Raw genomic sequence first — 20,270 nt, forward strand, 5'->3', positions numbered from 1 at the left:
TTGTACCGTAGATGGAACCACAACGGAGGGGACTCTGTTGAGAGGCCAAACAAACGTGTGGTTCCTGAAGAGGGGCAGCAGCCTTTTCAGTAGTTGCAGGATGATAGACTGATCTGGCCTTGTAACACTAACCAAAACTGACTTGCTGTGCTGGTACTGCGAACGGCTGAAAACAAGGGGAAACTACAGCCGTAATTAATCCTGAGGGCATGCAGCTTTACTGTATGGTTAAATGATGATGGCGTCCTCCTGGGTAAAATATTCCTTAGGTTAAATAGTCCCCCATTCGGATCTCCGGGCGGAGACTACTCAGGAGGACGTCGTATTCAGGAGAAAGAAAACTGGCGTTCTACGGACCGGAGCGTGGAATGTCAGATCCCTTAATCGGGCAGGTAGGTTATAAAATTTAAAAACGGAAATGGATAGGTTAAAGTCAGATATAATGGGAATTAGTGAAGTTCGATGGCAAGAGAAGATAGACTTCTGGTCAGGTGAATACAGGGTTACAAATACAAAATCAAGAAGGGGTAATGCTGGAGAAGGTTTAATAGTGAAGGAGCGCGATTAAGCTACTACGAACAGCATAGTGAACTCATTCTTGTAGGCAGGATAGACACGAATCCCACACCTACCACAGTAGTACAAGTTCATATGCCAACTAGCACCGCTAATGATGAAGAGATTGAAGAAATGTATGACGCGATAAAACAAACTGTTTAGACAGTGAGGGGAGACGAAAATGGGAGCTGGAATTCGATAGTAGAAAAAGGAAGTGAAGGAAAAGTGGTATGTCAATATGGAATGGTGCTAAGTAACAAAAGAGTAAGCCGCCTGGTAGAATTCTGTGCAGAGCATAACTTAATCATAGCTAACACTTGTTTTAAGAATTATAAAGAAGGCTGTATACGCGGATGAGGCCTGAAGACATTGGAAGAACTCAGATAGGTTATATCGTGGTAGGACAGAGATTTAGGAACCAGGTTTTAAATTGTAAGACCTTTCCAGGTGCAGATGTGGACTCTGACCATAATTCATTGGTTATGAACTGTAGATTAGGACCCTTCCATCTAGTGAGCAAGATCCATGACAGAAGCGAAATACCCTCAGGCTTCTAGAAGAATATAATAATTAAAGACCCAAAGAAAGCAGATGTTGACAGGTGCGAAAATTCCCTATCAAGCCACAGTTGTAAAATACTAACACGAATTATTTACCAACGAATGGAGAAACTTTTAGAAGCCGACCTCGGGGAAGATCAGTTTGGATTCCGTAGAAATGTTGGAACACGCGAGGTAATACTGACCCTACGACTCAACTTAAAAACAGTCTAAGGGAAGGCAAACTTACGTTTCTAGCATTTTTAGACTTAGAGAAAGCTTTTGACAATGTTGAATGGAATACTTTCTATAAATTCTGAAGGCGGCAGGGGTAAAATACAGGGAGCGAAAGGCTATTTACAATTTGTACAGAAACCAGATGGCAGATATAAGCGTCGAGGGGCATCAAAGGGAAGCAGTGGTTGGGAAGGGAGTGAGACAGGTTTGTAGCCTCTCCCCGATGTTATTCAATCTGTATATTGAGCAAGCAGTAAAGGAAGCAAAAGAAAAATCTGGAGTAGGAATAAAAATCCACGGAGAAGAAATAAAAACTTTGAAGTTTACTAATGACATTGTAATTCTATCAGAGACAGCAAAGGACTTGGAAGAACAGTTGAAAGGAATGGACAGTGTCTTGAAAGGATAATAGAAGTTGAACATAAAAAAAAGCGAAATGAAGATATTGGAAAGTAGCTGAATTAAATCAGGTGATGCTGGGCGAATTAGATTAGGAAATGAGACTTTTTAAGTAGTAGATTAGTTTTGTTATTTGGGGAGCATAATACCTGATGATGGTAGAAGTAGAGAGGATATAAAATGTAGAATGGCTATGGCAAGGAAAGAGTTTCTGAAGAAGGGAAATTTGTTGACATCGTGTTTAAATTAAAGTGTCAGGAAGCTTTTTCTGAAAGTATTTGTATGGAGTCTAGTCATGTATGCAAGTGAAACATGGACGATCAATAGTTTACACAAGATGAGAATAGAAGTCTTCGACATGTGGTGCTAGAGAAGAATGCTGAAGATTAGGTGGGTGGATCATGTAATTAATTAGGAGGTACTGACAAGAATTGGGGAGTAGAGGAATTCGTGGTACAACCTGACTAAAAGAAGGGATCGATTGGTAGGACACGTTCTGAGGCAGCAGGGGATCACTTATTTAGCAGTGGAGGAAAGCGTGACGGGTAAAAATTGTAGAGGGAGACCAATACACTAAGCAGATTCAGAGGGATGTACGTTGCAGTAGTTACTCGGGTATGAAGAAGCTTGCACAGGATAGAGTAGCATGGAGAGCTGCGTCAAACTAGTCTCTGGACAGAAGACCACAAAAACAACAATAGCAAGATACTTGCAGGCTGTAGTGTGGGTAGTGTAGCCGTCATAATTGTTCGCTACACCCAAGCCTACAGCTACCAGTTAAGATTTTTTTGTGTTTCTACTTTTGCACAGGGTTCCTTCCTGGTGTTTGAGTAATCCGAGTATGGTATTTTACAGACTTATGAAGTGCCAAGATAATATAAAGAGGCACCATTTAAATTGTTTTATGTTTTCTTAACTATTGCAAAGTGTTATAGTAAAAGTTTGCTCACGTAAAATTCAATCCGAGTGAAGTCAAGTTACTAGAATCTGTTACATAACTATGAAGAAATATTTCAAAGAGTAGTAGGTGTTGAAAGTAAATTGCAGTAAGAAAGAGGTTTTCTCGAAGTGAAATGTTCAGTTTAAAAAGTGTGTGCATTATTATCTAATTATTTTAGTATTTTGTTTGTTGATTATGGAAAGTGCTTTTCTAAATGTCCCACCTGGCCAAATTCCTTTTTAGCTTCCACGAAGTTATATACTGGGCTCTTTCTCTTTTAAAAACGTAGTGTATAAGGCTGTAGTCCAACATTGTTTAAGTGGAGTAATATTTAATTGAAGAACCAAATTAAATAGTAGCAAGAAAGTAGGCAAAATTCATACTTCTGTTACTCCAATACTTCTCTGTTTCATTGCCTGGATAGGCTACCAACCGTCAGCGCACATTTTAAACCACAAAATGAACTTGGAACTGAGTTGTTCTAGCTTCAGTATAATATCATTCATACTGCATTAATATCTACGATCTGGGTAAGTTCTTAGGAAAAGAAGTAAACAGTCTGATTTACTTATCGATTACACACAACAGACGGTCAAATCCTGTAAAAAGGGTAACTCTATTGATTAGCTATTCCTATAAAGAGGACTATTCTCCCATAGTGTATTTTATTTGGAAACTAAACTAAATTTCAATAAAAAGGGTTTTACGTTGTTTTTCCCGTGACACGACGATCTTTTCAGTTGGGGTGGCAACATAGAGGCAGGGTTTTCTGTTATTTAGGTAACAGAATACTACATTACAACAGCAGCGGTAGCGTTATACTGACATACAATGGCAGGACGAGTCCAGCAATATCCTAAAGGCATATGCAACAGCGCAGCACCAGTCTAATGGCGATACAATTCCTGAGGGCAGCCTTAGTGCCTAAATTAGACGTCGTCAGAGAGCCTGTAGTATGCAGTGGCGAGGTAATTTCTGAGTCCCATCGTGAATGTGAGAGTGTGAGGGTACCAGAAACCGGCACAGGTTCATCAGCTACAATCTACTGGACACCAGAGCCTGTATTGTAGACGTACCCAGAACGATTCCAAAAGTGTCCTCGAGGCACATGCAATAGTGCAGCACCCGTCTAATGGGGAGCCAGTTCCTGAGGAGAGAATCAATGTCTTGGAGAGACGTCGGCAGAGATCTTGGTAGTATAAAATAGGGAAGCAATTCCTGTGTCCCATCGGCAATGTGAGAGATTGGGTGTTACAGTAAACCTGCTGTGGTCCATCGGCTACAATCCGCAGGACACCCATAGACAATGTCCTCGCGGCATATGCAATAGCGCAGTACCCTCTGATGGAGATGCAGTTCTTGAAGTGAGCATTAGCGTCATGGAGAGACGTCGGCACCAAGCTTGTAGTTTGCAGTGGCGAAGCAATTGCTGTGCCCATTCTTGAATTCGAGGGTGTGAGGGTTACAGTTAACCGACAGCGGTACACCGGTTACAAGCTACTGGACACCCAGGAAGGTTCCATGCGATGATCGTAGCCGCCAGTATGACAGACATACAGTAGGAGAATGTCTCCAACAAATCGTCGAGGAATATGTAATAGTACAGCACCCTTTCAAATGGCGAGGCAATTTCTGAGGATAGCATTAGTGTCTTGGACAGATGTGGCAGGGAGCATGTAGTATGTAATGGCGAAGCATTTTCTGTGTACCATCGTCAACCTGAGGGTGCGGGGATGTTCCAGGCGGTGACCATAGCCGAATTACAGCGCCAGTACACACTGGCAAAATAATTCCAACAATGTCCTTAAGGTATATGATATAGCACAGCACCCACATAATAGCGAAGCTGTTCCTGAGTTCAATTAGTCTCTTGGAAAGACGTTGACAGGCAGCCTGTAGTATGCAATGGAAAAGTAATTTTTGAATCCCATCGTCAATGAGACGGTGCGAGGCTTACACTAAACCTGAATCAGTGCGTTAGTTACAAGCTATAGGACAAATGTGAGGCTCCGTGTGGTGACCATGGCCTAATTCCAGTGCGAGTATCATAGATATAAACTAGCAGAATGTCTACAACAATGTACTCGAAGCATATGCAATAGCTGAACACCAGTCTCTTGGGGTGAAATTCCTTAGGGGAGGACTAAACTCTTGGAGAGACGTCGGCAGAGGGTCTGTTTTATGCAATGGTGAAGCAATTCCTATGTCCCATCGTCTATTCCAGGGTGCGAGGGATTCAGTAAACCAGAAGCAGTGCATCCGTTACGAAATGATAGACACCCAGGAAAGGATCCATGGCGTGACGGTATCCTAATGCCAGTGCCAGTATACACTAGAAGAATGACTCCAACAACTTCCTCGAGGTATATGCAACAGCGTAGCACCGATCTGAAGGAGATGCATTTATTGAGGGGAGCGTTAGTCTGTTGGGGAGATGTCGACAGAGAGCCATAGCGACGCTATTTTTATGACCCATCGTCAATGTGAGGGAGCAAGGGTTACAGAATATCGGCAGTGGTGTATCAGAAACAAGCTACTAGAATCACATGAGAGGTTCCATGCGGGGACTATATCCGAATGTCAGCGTCAGTATTGCAGATATACACTAGCAGAAAGTCTCCAACAAATTCCTCGATACACATGCAACAGCGCAGCATCTGTCTGAATGAGATGCAATTCCTGAGCAGAGCATAAGTGTCTTGGCGAGACTCCAGCAGAGAGTAATGAAGAAGCAATTACTGTGTCGCATCGTCAATGTGGTTATGAAAGGGTCACAGTAAACCTGCAGCGGAGCATCTGTTACTAGCTTCTGGACATCATGGAAAGGTTCCATTGGGTGATGGTGGCGCACGTATCGTAATATTAAGTAACACAATGATGCCACCATGAACCATGTCGTTGAGCCACATGCAACAGCGCAGCACCCGTCTAATTGCGAGACAATTCCTGAGGGCAGTATCAGTGTCTTGGAGAGACGCCGGAAAAGAGCCTGTATGTAATTATGAAGCAATTTCTGTGTCCCAGCATCAATGTGAGGGTGCTATGGCTACAGTAAACCTGCAGCTGTGCTATCTGTTTCAAGCTACTGGACAGAAACGGGAGGTCCCATGCGGTAACCGTAGTCAAATAATAGCGAGACTATCATAGACATATGGTAGCAGAATGACTCCAACAATGTCCTCGAGGCATATGCAGTAGTGTAGCACCCGTTCGATGGCGAGGCAACTGGTGAGGGCAGCATTGGTGTCCTGTAAAATGGACGCCGAAGAAATTTCTGAGTCCCATTGTCAATGTTAGTGTGAGAGAGTTACAGTAAACAAGCAGCGGTGCATCAGTTACATGCTATGGGACACCTAGGAGAGGTTCCATGGGGTGACTGTAGCCGTACACCAGCGCCGGAATCATAGTTATACACTAGCAGAATGGCTTCGGCAATGTTCTCGAGCGATATGCAGTAGCACAGCGCCCGCCTGATCGAGGTGCTGTTCCTGACGGGCTTATTAGTGTCTACCAAACACGTCACCTGAGAGCCTGTAGTAGCCAATGGTGAAGCAGTCTCTGTGTCCTGTCGTCAGTGTGAGAGGGAGAGGGTTACAGAACACTGGCAACCATTGCTCCTGAGGGGAGTATTAGTGTCTTGGGAGGGGTCACACGATTGCCTGTAGAATGCAATGGCGAAATAATTTCTGACTCCTATCGTCGAGAGTTACAGTAAACCGCTAGCGGCGCATCAGTTACAAGCTACTGGACGCCCAGGTGAAGTTCCAAGGGATGAACGTAGCCGAAGGCCAGAGCCAGCATCATAGATAAACGGTAGTAGAATGTCCCCGAAAAATGTCCTCGATGCATGCATTAATCGTGATCGGGCCAAATATCTCACGAAATAAGTGTCAAACGAAAAAACTACAAAGAACGGAACTTGTCTAGCTTGAAGGCGGAAACCAGATGGCGCTATGTTTGGCTCGCTAGATGGCGCTTCCATAGGTCAAACGGATATCAACTGCGTTTTTTTTTTTTTTTTTTAAATAGGAACCCCCATTGCCTATTACATATTCGTGTAGTACGTAAAGAAATATGAATGTTTTAGTTGGACCACTTTATTCGCTTTGTGATAGATGGCGCTGTCATAGCCACAAACATATGGCTCACAATTGTAGACGAACAGTTGGTATCAGGTAGGTTTCTTAAATTAAAATACAGTACGTAGGTACGATTGAACATTTTATTTCGGATGTTCCAGTGTGATACATGTACCTTTGTGAACTTATCATTTCTGAGAACGCATGCTGTTACAGCGTGTTTACCTGTAAATACCACATTAATGCAATAAATGCTCAAAATGATGTCCGTCAACCTCAATGCATTTGGCAATAGGTGTAACGACATTCCTCTCAACAGCAAGTAGTTTGCCTTCCGTAATCTTCGCACATGCATTGCCAATACCGCTTCAACCACACGCGAACTATGAGCCGGACATCCATCATGTTGGAAGTACGTCGCCATTCTGTCATGCAGTGAAAGATCTTGTAGTAACATCGGTAGTACTTTACGCAGGAAATGAGCATACATTGCACCATTTAGATTGCCACCGATAAAATGGGGCCAATTATCCTTCCTCCCATAATGCCGCACCATACATTAATCCGCCAAGGTCGCAGATGTTCCACTTGCCGCAGCCATCGTGGATTTTCCGTTGCCCAATAGTGCATATTATGCCGGTTTACGTTACCGCTTCCTCGCTAAATAGAACGCCCTGCAAAAAATCTATCATCGTCCCGTAATTTCTCTTGTGCCCAGTGGCAGAACTGTACACGACGTTCAAAGTCGTCGCCATGCAATTCCTGGTGCATAGAAATATGGTACGGGTGCAATCGATGTTGATGTAGCATTCTCAACACCGACGTTTTTGAGTTTCCCGATTCTCGCGCATTTTGTCAGCTACTGATGTGCGGGTTAGCCGCGGCAGCAGCTAAAACATCTACTTGGGCATCATCATTTGTTGCAGGTCGTGGTTGACGTTTCACATGTTGCTGAACACTTCCTGTTTAAATAACGTAGCTATCCGGCGAACGGTCCGGACACTTGGATTATGTCAAACAGGATACCGAGCAGTATACACAGCACACGCCCGTTGGGCATTTTGATCACAATAGCCATACATCAACACGATATCGACCTTTCCCGCAATTGGTGAACGGTCCATTTTAACACAGGTAATGTATCATGAAGCAAATACCGTCGAAACTGGCGGAATGTTACGCGATACCACGTACTTATACGTTTGTGACTATTACAGCGCCATCTATCACAAAGCGAAAAATGTGGTCCAACTAAACACTCATATTTCTTTACGTACTACACGAATACCTAATAAAAATGGGGGTTCCTATTTAAAAAAGCGCAGGTGATATCCGTTTGACCTATGGCAGCGTCATCTAGCGGGCCAACCATAGCGCCATCTGGTTTCCCCCTTCAAGCTAGACGAGTTTCTTTCTTTGCAGTTTTTTAGTTTGATGCTCATTTCGTGAGATATTTGGCCCGGCCACTATCAATGGACTACCCTGTATAATAGAATAGCGCCCGTCAGAAGGAGATGCAATTACTGAGGAGAACTTTAGTGTCTTGCAGAGACGTCGTAGAGAGTCCGTAGTACTCAGTGGGGAAGCAATTTATGTGTCCCATCGTCAATGTGAGTGTGATAGGAAGTTCCATGTGGTGACCGTGTCCGAATGACAGAGCCAGTATTACACACATTTCAAAAGACGTTTTGTAATACCTCTGTTCCAAGAGTTTCGGAACCTGTACATAAAATTTGAATAGTGTTCATGCCTGGAGAACATGCGATGTCATTATGCTGAAGGAAGTAATTCATAAGATGTGCACGATGGGGGTGTGAATCATCGTCCATGAAGGTGAATTCCTCGCCAATATGCTGCCAATATGGTTGTACTATCGGTCAGAGGATGGCATTCACGTATCGTACAGCCGTTACGACGTCTTTCATGACCACCAGCAGTGTACGTCACCCTATATGATGCCACCCCAAAACAGCAGGGGAATCTCCAGCTTGCTGCAATCGATGGACAGTGTGTCTAAGGCGTTTAGCCTGACCGGGTTGCGTCCAAACACGTCTGCGACGATTTTCTGGTTGAAGGCATATGCAACACTCATCAGTGAAGAGAACGTGATGCCAATCCTGAGTGGTCCATTCGTCGTGTTGTTGGGCCCATCTGTACCGCAGTGCATGGTATCGTGGTTGCAAAGATGGACCTCGTATGGACATCTGGAGTGAAGCTGCGCATCATTCAGTCTATTTTGCACAGTTCGTGTCGTAACACGTCGTCCTGTGGCTGCACGAAACGCGTTATTCAACATGGTGGGGTTGCTGACCGGTTTCCTCCGAGCCATAATCCACAGGTAGCGCCCATCCACCGCAGCAATAGTCATTTGGCGGCCTGAGTTGCGCATCTCATCAACAGTCTCTGTGCATCTTCTCCATGTGCGAACAACATCGCTTTGGTTCACTCCGCGACGCCTGGACAATTCCTTTGTTGAGAGCCCTTCCTGGCACAAAGTCACAACGTGGACGCATTCGAACCGCGGTATTGACCGTCTACACATGCTTGAACTACAGACAACATCAGCAGTGCAGGTCCTTCCTCGTGGAATTACTGGAACTGTCTGGCTGTCGGATCCCACCGTCTAATAATCGATGCTCTTGCATGGTTGTTTATACCTTTGAGCGGGTTTAGTGAAATCTCTGAATAGTCAAAGGGACTGTGTCTGTGATACAACATCCACAGTCAACATGAAGCCCACCCTTACGAAGCGGTATCTGCACGCCACCAGCTTCCATCACGCAGCACAGAAACTTAATACATCGGGCTGAAACCGTCTCAGATGCTGTAAACTTGATGAGAGAATTAGCCACTTACTCAAAGTTTTTAAGGGAAACGGAACAACAACAAACACATCTCACGCGCAGTGTCATCCATGCCTCAAAGCAAGAAGACCTCTGAAGAAGACACCTAGCAGTTTACATTGTTACCGTTTTGTGGTTCCGCCACAGGGAAGATTAGTCGGCTCCTGAAGAGGCATAAAATAGACACAATCTTCAGGCTTCCGGCAAAGATCCGGCAACTAATGAAATCTGTGAAAGACAATATAGGCCTCAGAACGCCAGGAATTTACAAGATACCGTGTGGATGTGGGCAGTTCTATGTCGGCCAGCCTGTTCGCACTATTGAACAGCGCCGTATGGAACATGAAAGGTGTTATCGTCCATGCTATCACGAAAAGTCGGCTGTAGCAGATCATGCTCTGGAAAACGGACACCGATTTGCATTCGATGAGACGTCTATTATTAAACGAACTAATGGATTCTGGGATATCGTGATAAACGAGGCCATAGAGATTAGGATTTCAGACGACACCTTCAATAGAGGCGGTGGATTGCAGCTGAGTTCAGCGTGGGATCAGGTGTTGAGTGGGTTGAAGCGGGCCGGGCGGTCGCGCGGCCAAAACATTACCGTATATGGTGCGGGCGTGAGCGCCAGTGACGTCACGAGCGATGGCTCGGCTATATAAGCACGGCAATGACAACCACACGACAGTCATCCACTTGACAGTGGCAGAGGAGATCTCTGCAGAAAGCTCGTGGGCAGTAAACCACCTGACGTGGCTTGAAGCCCGGGAATGTTTTATTAAGATACAGGATACCCAGGAGAGATTCCATGCGATTACTGTAGCCAAATCACATTACCAGTATTATTGAAATAAACTTGCAGAATGTCTGTGACAATGTACTCGAGACATTTGCAATAGTGCAGCACCCGTGTGATGGAGATCCAGTTCCGGCGGGTATTATTAGTGTCTTCTATACACTTCTGCAGTGAGCCTGTATCATGCAATGGCAGAGCAAGTTCTGTCCCATCGTCAATGTGAGGGTGCAAGGGTTACAATAAACTAGCAGCTGTGAATAGGTTACAAGCTACTGGATTCCCAGGAGAGGTTCCATGCAGTGACGATAGTCGAATGCCAGCGCCACTATCAAGACATACACTATCCGAATGATTCCAAAAAGTCATCGAGGCATATGCAATAGCGCAGAGGCCGTCTGATGGAGATAGAATTCAAGAGGACGGCATTTGTGTCTTGGAGAGACGTCGGCAGAGAGTCTGTAGTATGCAACGGCGAAGCAAATTCTTAGTCTCATCGTCAATGTGAGGGCGGGAGAGTTACAGTAAACCTGCAGCGGTGCATCAGTTGTAAGTAGCCTGTTTAATTGTTTGTATGTTGGCAGCGCTTTAGAATGCACTAATATCACTAACAGCGATGTGCGCCCTCTGCAAAGACTCTGTGGCTGGTCGAACTCGCAGTAGGAAGGTAATAGTTAGCAGTCTTGGAGGTTAGCAGTGAGCGAATGGACGGTTTGGATGTGTGTCCGTCCTGGAGATTTAGTATTGGCTTGACATGGATTGTAAAATGATGACTGATGTATCTGCTAATGTTTGTGAAATAGAATTTTTGACTATTATATAATTTTTGGAACTGGATGTCACATGATTAAGGTAAAAATCTGCTTAATACATTGTTTGCTGTGCAACAAAGTCTTTCCTTTGCTAACCAAATGCCTATTATTAGTTAGCACCTATAGTAGAATCTTCTTGTTTAGCTGACTGTAGTTGCTGCTTGCCGTATTTGCTGTAGTTCGTGTCATTAAGATTTTCTGTGAAGTAAGTGAAATGTTGGGTCATCATTAGGATCTAATTCAGGGATATTCTTTTGTGTTAATTATTTGAACAGTCAGATCGCGTTTCACTTGGATATTGTGGGCAATAAATAAACAGAATAAATTTGAGGTGTATTTGCCAGGGAAAATTCTGTGTTTCAGTTTTGAAATGATAAAAAAAAGAAACAAGCAAAGAGACAATGTATTCAGTTCCACTCAGTTTCATTCAGTAAGATTCAGCTACATTCAATAGTTTAAGTAAAGATACAGAAGTCTTACCTGTCGACCCTTAGCATAGAATACCGGAAATCTTCTGATTTTCTGGTAGTTTGAATAGTTAGTGCATGATTAGAAATTAGTTAGTGTTTACTGATAGCGCGTAATTATATATAGAGAATTTCCTTTGCACTAGTAGTTTCCTATTTTTGCATTATATTGTAATGAGGAAAGCAGCTTTGGCATGCACGTGGATTTGGACTACGTATGTCGCAGTCTCTTTTGCAACTATTTAGATATTTATTATTGTCAGCGCCATTTCAGTCTGTCTTCTTATTTTTGATTTTCGTATTCTTATTTGTGTATTACCGTGTGAAAAAGTGCGACAATGATGGCGTGAGAAAAGCGTAATACTAGGATACAAAGCAAATTAAGAAATGATAGTGATTTACACATACTTAATTTATTAACGTAAGGTTCCTGCAGATCATTCCCCAATATCTACACTACAAGCAGCAGATACTTAGTATAAGTTCTTATCAACACAAGACAAGTATAGCCATAAAATCCATGTAAAAACAGTTCATAAGCAACTATCAAACACTGTATTGCAGTGGCTTCGCCACACTTAACAAAAGCTTACAAATAACAGTACAGTTCCTATCAGAGTGGACCAGCTACTTAATTGCATTTAAATACTACACGGCCCAAACAACACTTAAATCTCACGTGGTTAACCACAGTTCACTAGAACATAGACATGTAACACAAGCAAGAAGGATTGCCATGAAACAAACCCAGATTACGCTTAGTTGCAGGTCTATCTTTATGTAACTCAAAAAAACATTTGTTTAAACATCAGAAAATCACAAATTACAAAACGGGTTTTACCTGCCTTGGCGGAAGGAAGAGATATACTGATATTTTGTATGGGGTCTTCACCCAAAGGAATCCGGCGGTGGCAGGGTTACGTAAACACAGCATGACCTAGGTTGCGGGTTACACCCCACTCCCCACCAAAGCGTTGACGCTTACAGCAGCTTTTGACAAACACAGGACAATTGCAACTCTCTGAAACACACACAAAATACAGGGCGGAATCCTTGCATCAGACATACGTGCATCAGTCTACAAAACGTTCCGTCCACAGCAATCACTGCCCTTTCAATTGAAACTATTGAAGAACGGTTCATCAACAATAATAGTATCACATAGCCGCAATTTTCAATCACTTAATAGACTTATAATTAGGAGTTACGATGCCACCATTTAACCATGTCACACGGAGCTCATCCACGTACTTTTCGATTAACGGCTGTGTGAGTTCCACAATCATCTAGCGAGTGAAACGCCTCTCAACGCGTCGCTCAGCCACATACACTAACGGTCTACTTACTTGATGTTTGCACACAGCACAACTCAGCGGCTCAAACAGCTTAACCACATGCCTTCAGGGACCATTCTCTTGATAGAAATCACGAGCTGCACCAAAACATAGACTTGCCGACCAATATAATTGCGCGGTATATCTCGCTGATAGGCCACACCTGGTCGCAGTAGACACTCCTTCCTCCGGAGACGCCCCACTTGTACGTTTTCTTTTTGAAAGTTAACGGCCGGCTCTTGAAGATCGCCAACCCTGAAGAAAGCCACACGATAAGCGAAGATCTCATATACCCTCCAAAATCGATCGCAGCGAGCAACGATATAACGAGCATACTCGGTGCTGGCTAGAGTCCGTCACTGCTCAAGGGTTATAAATACACAATCTGATATGGGTGAAACAGGAGCAGTATTAATAATGAAAAAAAAATGGGAGCGTGGGTAAGCTACCACAAACAGCATAGTGAACGCATTGTTGTAGTAATGATAGACACGAAGCCGACACGTACCACAGTAGTACAAGTTGATATGCCAACTAGCTCCGCAGATGACGAGATTGAAAAAATGTATAATGAGACAAAATAAATTATTCAGATAGTGAAGGGAGACCAAAATTTAATGTTCACTGGGGACTGGAATTCGATAGTAGGAGAAGGAAGAGAAGGAAAAGTGGTTAGTGAATATGGACTGAGGATAAGGAATGAAACAGGTAGCCACCTGGTAGAATTTTGCACAGAGCAAAACTTAATCATAACTAACACTTGGTTTAAGAATCATGAAAGAAGGGTGTATAATTGGAAGAGCGCCGGCCGCGGTGGCCGTGCGGTTCTGGCGCTGCAGTCCGGAACCGCGGGACTGCTACGGTCGCAGGTTCGAATCCTGCCTCGGGCATGGGTGTGTGTGATGTCCTTAGGTTAGTTAGGTTTAAGTAGTTCTAAGTTCTAGGGGACTTATGACCCAACATGTTGAGTCCCATAGTGCTCAGAGCCATTTGAACCATTTGAATTGGAAGAGCCCTGGAGACACTGGAAGATTTCGGTGGGGTCAGGGATTTTCTCTGCCTCGTGATGACTGGGTGTTGTGTGATGTCCTTAGGTTAGCTAGGTTTAAGTAGTTCTAAGTTCTAGGGGACGGATGACCATAGGTGTTAAGTCCCATAGTGCTCAGAGCCATTTGAACCATTTGAACCACTGGAAGATTTCAGGTATATTATATAACGATAAGACAGAGATTTAGGATCCAGCTTTTAAATTGTAAGACATTTCCAGGGGCACATGTCGATTCTGACCACAATCTATTGGTTATGAACCGTAGAATAAAACTGAAGCAACTGCAAAACTGTACGAATTAAGGAGAAGGGACCTTTATAAACTGAAAGAACCAGTGGTTCTGGAGTGTTTCAGGGAGAGTATTAGGGAACAATTGACAAAAACAGGGGAAAGAAATAGAGTAGCTTTGAGAGATCAAATAGAGAAGGCAGCAGAGGATGAAGTAGGTAGAAAGACGAGGATTAGTAGAAATCCTTGGGTAGCAGAAGAGATATTGAATTTAATTGATGAAAGGAGAAAATATAAAATGAAGTAAATGAAGCAGGCCAAAAGGAATACGAACGTCTCAAAAATGACATCGCCAGGAAGTGCAAAATGCCTAACCAGGGATGGCTACAGGACAAATGTAAGGAAGCAGAGACATATATATCACCAGGGGTAAGATGGATATTGGCTACAGGAAAAATTAAGAGACCTATAGAGAAATGATAACCACTTGTAAGAATGTATACAGCTCAGATAGAAAACCAGTTCTAAGTAAAGAAGGGAAGGCAGAAAGGTGGAAGAAGTACACAGAGTGTCTATACAAGGTACTTGAGGACAATATTACGGAAATGGAAGAGACTGTAGATGAAGATGAAATGGGCGATATGATACTGCCTGAAGAGTTTGCCAGAACGCTGAAAGACCTAAGTCGTAACAAGGCCTCGGGAGTAGACAACATTCCATTAGAACTATTGATAGCCTTGGGTGAGCCAGCCGTACCAAAACTCTTCCATCTGGTGAGCAAGATGTATGAGACAGGCGAACTACCCTAAGACTTCTAGAAGAATATAATAATTCCAATCCCAATGAAAGCGAGTGTTGACAGGTGCAAAAATTACCGAACTATCAGCTTAATAAGCCACAGCTGCAAAATACTAACACGAATTCCTTACAGACGAGTAGGAAGACTGGTAAAAGCCGACCTCTTAAAAGGAGAATATAAGATGAACATCAGCAAAAGCAAAACAAAGATAATGGAAAGTAGGCGAATTAAGTCGGGTGATGCTGAGGGAATTAGAGTAGGAAATGATAAATTCAAAGTAGTAGATGAGTTTTTCTATTTGGGGAGCGAAATAGCTGAGGATGGTTGAAGTAGAGAGGATATAACATGCAGACTGGCAATCACAAGGAAAGCGTTTCTGAAGAAGAGAAATTTGTTTACATTGAGTATAGATTGAAGTGTCAGGAAGTCTTTTCGGAAAGTATTTGTATGGCATGTACCCATCCAGGGAGGTGAAGCATGGACGATAAATAGTTTCAACAAGATGGGAAGAGAAGCTTTTTAAACGTGGTATTGAAGAAGAATGCTGAAGATTAGATGGGTAGATCACTTAAATAATGAAGATGTACTGAATAGAATTGGAAACGTTCTGAAGCATCAAGGGACCCTCAATTTAATATTGGAGGACAGTGTGGATGGTAAAAATCGTAGAGGGAGGCCGAGGCAAGAATACACTAAACGGATTCAGAAGGATGTAGGTATTAACTCGAAGATGAAGAAGCTTGCACAGGATAGAGTAGCATTGAGAGCTGCATCAAACCAGTTTCTGGACCGAAGATCACAACAACAAGAACAGCGACGAGTACCAGCCCGGTTACCACGTGTTTCTTGCTTCATTAAAACAGGTCCGTTATTTTTCAAAGGTGATATCATTAAAGGTAGCAGCGTTTTGTAAACCCCCGTAGCCAGTTTCGTGAAGGCCTCGTCGCTATTGCTGTGGAGACCGAGTCGCCACTGTTGTTACTGTGGCCGAGTTTATGGGTTCGTGAAACGGCTTCTGGTGCAGTACACCGCTAAGACAATTTCTCCCTGCCACTATTACACAGCTATGCCTATGGGCCAGGTAACAGTATAGGAGGACTACGGTTCTGCAACACTCCAACAAATTAATAACTAAATCACCTTGTTGAGTTAATAGGTACTTATCTTTGTGACTTGTTGCAATATGAGTCTGCAACACTGCTTGTAATATAACAAAGAATGTCCTGAATGGCTAAGTGCAAATAATCGTAGGTAAACTTCAAAGAAGATAGCAAATGCAATTTACTACATCTATCTGTTTACTTCTAATAGTTCACTAAGCCACGTTCCCTGTGTAAGTCAGCCGTACCTACAAATACAAACTCAATTAACTCTAGCTGATATTGGCGCTATAACGTTTACATCGTTTATCTAGCTAATTACAATTACATGCTTTTGTGCTTACTACGTAAACATTCTCATAACATGACACACGGAAGAGCCAAAATAATAAACGCTTGCTTGTTCGTTTTACTTCCAATGTAATGATACCGGTCGATCTTCAAGTACATTTCTACACACGGAAAATCCGGACTGTTAAGCAGAGATGTGGACTTCTGCGTACCGAACCCCTTACAAGATTCGAACTAAGGAGAATGTCGTTACCAAATGATGAGCGGATTTGATAATTTTGATGATGTTGACTATAACTGCGAGGCGCTAATTTTGAGGCAGAGAACATTGTTTGATCTTATTATTGTATGATTAAGCAGTTAGAGTTCCGTGTGAAGTGCCTGGTGTTTACAGATTGATTTTTCTTGTGAGATTATGAACATAATATGTTCGGTTATTTTTACCCAGCAATTGTTCACGTTTTACTTCACATTGATTGCAAAAAACATGTTACAAAAGATATTACACTCAGCAAGCATTGAAGCCCTTGGACAGATGTACGGCAGTTAATGAAAGCATTAATAGTTACACGACTATTAAAAATACACGTTTCATATTAGTTTACGAAAAGTAGAACAACAAAGACAAACTTCAGTCAGGTAGGCTTAGACTGTTGGCTGTGACATCAACGAACGTGAGAGGACAGACTGAAAGGAAGAAAAGGAGGAACTTGCTGGAAAACAAATAACGGAGAGATGAGAACGCAAATGACTGTCAAACGGAGTAGGAGGAGGATAGCTACGATAAGAAGTCAGAATTCGCTTCACTTGATGGTGAGAAGTGAATATTTACGCTTGTCGTTTTAGGGAAGAGTTACAAAGATAACAATAGACTTGTGTTTAAGGACTGTAGTAAGTATACTAACATTGTGAAAGGTCCTGGACAGGTGTCAGAGATGATAAGATTTGGGAGGACAGAGGTGAACTGAGATAAGATCCTAGGCTTCATAAGCGCATAAAATGCGTACCACTCAACTTTATTAAAACACTCTTTCTTTTCTTTTTAGTATTACAAAGACCGTCAATATAGGCCAACTGAATGAAGCAATCACTTCTGTACTTTTCCTCCCGTTGCTTTCATCAAAAACTTAGCTTTTGTCTCTCTTGATGTGAACATCATCATTGGTCAGCGTAAAAATGTTCTTCTTGAAAGCAAGCAACCCAAAAGTAGACGTTCCACTAGACTGTTCGCTGACTTGCTGTCGACAAGTTCAGTTCAGTTGAGAAAAATGAAATCATGTGCTTCCAAGTGTCCTATATTACCTCTTCAATGGTCGCTTGGGAGTATTTGTGAGGTGGTGAGCAACAGCTTACGGCAGAGAACAGACATTGTGTCTTCTACTCATAAACACTTGTTGTGCTGAGGTACCATCTGATATTTTAAAGGCACACTTCAGTGTTGTTAGCAAATCATCTCTTCTCACAATTCAAACGAAAGCAAAAACAAGCTGCATACATACGAAAACCAACGCGAAGCGATAGCAATGATCGACCGTTGTGACAAGATCAGTTTGTAAGTGGAGTAAACATTTCTAGCGAAGTAGTTATTTGTTTTGAGGTGCGCTGTATCTTTGACATTTTTTTAGAATGATGATCAGCTGCATGGAATAAGATGTTGTCCCATTTTCATACTCTATTAACCGAACTAATAGCTGTATACTGTTCGTTAAATCATTGCAATTGACAGAAGAATGTGAAACATCCAACGCGTTGACAGCTGCCAGGGAAAGGCTGCCAGAAGTGTTATGCAACACTGGGTGTGAACTGAACGCACATTTATCGAGTTACACCAAATCGGTGTACCGAGAATCAAAACACTGACACGTGCTTGAAGCGGGGCAAAGGATGTTAAATAATCTGCAGTTAGAAATTCGAATGAAGGCAACAACCGTGAATTAATTTTTAAAACAGGAACAATATACGTGAAAAAAGTTAGGGCACGTTTCAGTAGCGAAGTGTGACATCGCATGGAACAGTGTTTGACTTGCAAATGTTCCCTCAGTTCCAGCTCTTACACTTTACCGGTATTTTAGTTCACCATAATGGCTCTTTCTGGAAAGCCTGCAACTGTGTCAATCATGATGTGAAAAATGCAAAACTTTACCATTAATATTTAATACCACAGGAAATGGATTCGAAAATGATTCAAACGATTAAGCGTTCTTCAGAAATTCACAAAGAGTTGCAGCCATTGTAAAAGAAGGAAAAGAATATTAAAACATCGCTAGTCAGTATTTGCAAACAAAATTCACAAAATCATTACCCTAAATGTCGAAATAGCAAACCAGCATACTCAGCCACTTGGTATAGTGAATGTAGTTTTAAGTTTGTAACATACGTAGCAGACAAAATCAATAGTTATTGTTGCTTTCGTGAGAAGTAAGCCAAGAGTTAGGGGATGTTAGTATGTCGATCTGTGTCCCGATTTTTCTGTATCTGTATATTAATGACACATCAAACGTAACGTTAAATGATCACATAAGGAACGAGAAATCACAGTTACAAAGTACAGTACTAAATGTTTTCAATCAACAATGTTGGCCACAAATACGAGCCACTAGCAGTTACCTTAATTCAAACTGGGCAAAGATCTGGACTGCACAAATTTCATCGATATCTGCTTTGGTAACTGCACACTGAAATAAAAGAATAAATAACATTATACACTGAAGAGTTAAAGAAACTGGTACACATTCTTAATATTGTGTATGGCCCTCTCAAGCACAGGTAAGTTCCACATCACGACGTAGCATGAAATCGACTAACGCCTCAAGCAGTGCTGGAGGGAACTGACACCGTGAATCCTGCAGAGCTGCCCGTAAATAGGTAAGAGTACGAGGGGGTGGAGATCTCTTCTGAACAGCACATGGCAAAGCATCCCAGGTAAGGTCAATAATGTTCATGTCTGGCGAGTTCAGTGGCCAGCGGAAGTGTTTAAACTCAGAAGAGTGTTTCTGAAGCCGCTCTGTAGCAATTCTGTACGTGTGGAGTATCGCGTTGTTCTTCTGGAATTGCCAGAGTCCGTCGAAATGCACAGTGGACATGAATGGATGAAGGTGGGCAGGATGATTATGCATGTGTCACCTACCAGAGTGACATCTAGACTATCACAGGCCCCATATCATTCCCAAAGCACACGCCCCTCCACCAATTTGAAAAGTTCGCTACTAACATGCAGAGTCCATGGGTTCATGTTTCCATACCCGTAGACGTGCATCCACTCGATACTACGTATTTGAAACGAGACTCATCCGACTAGGCAACATGTCTTCAATCATGAACAGTCCAATGTCGGTGCCGACGGGCCCAGGAGAGGAGTACAGCTTTGTGTCGTGTAGACATCAAGGGTACACGAGTGAGCCTTCGGCCCCGAAAGCCGATATCGATGTTGTTTAGTTGAACGGTTCGCCCGCTGACACTTGTTGATGGCCCAGCATTGAAATGTGCAGCAATTTGCGGAAGGGTGACACTTCTATGACGTTGAACGATTCTCTGCAGTCGTCGCTATACCCGTCCTTGCAGGACCTTTTTGCGGCCGCGGGGATGTTGGAGATTTGATATTTTACCGGATTTCTGCTACTCACGGTACACGGGTGAAATCGTCGTACGTGAAAATCCCCACTTTGTCGGTACGTCGGAGACGCTGTGTCCCATCGCTCGTGCGCCGACTATAACACCAAGCTCAAACTCAAATCTTGATAAAATGACACTGCAGCAGCAGTAACTGATCTAACAACTGCGTCAGACATTTGTTGTCATAT

Source organism: Schistocerca piceifrons, chromosome 5, assembly GCF_021461385.2.
Source record: "Schistocerca piceifrons isolate TAMUIC-IGC-003096 chromosome 5, iqSchPice1.1, whole genome shotgun sequence".
NCBI classification, from domain to species: domain Eukaryota; kingdom Metazoa; phylum Arthropoda; class Insecta; order Orthoptera; family Acrididae; genus Schistocerca; species Schistocerca piceifrons.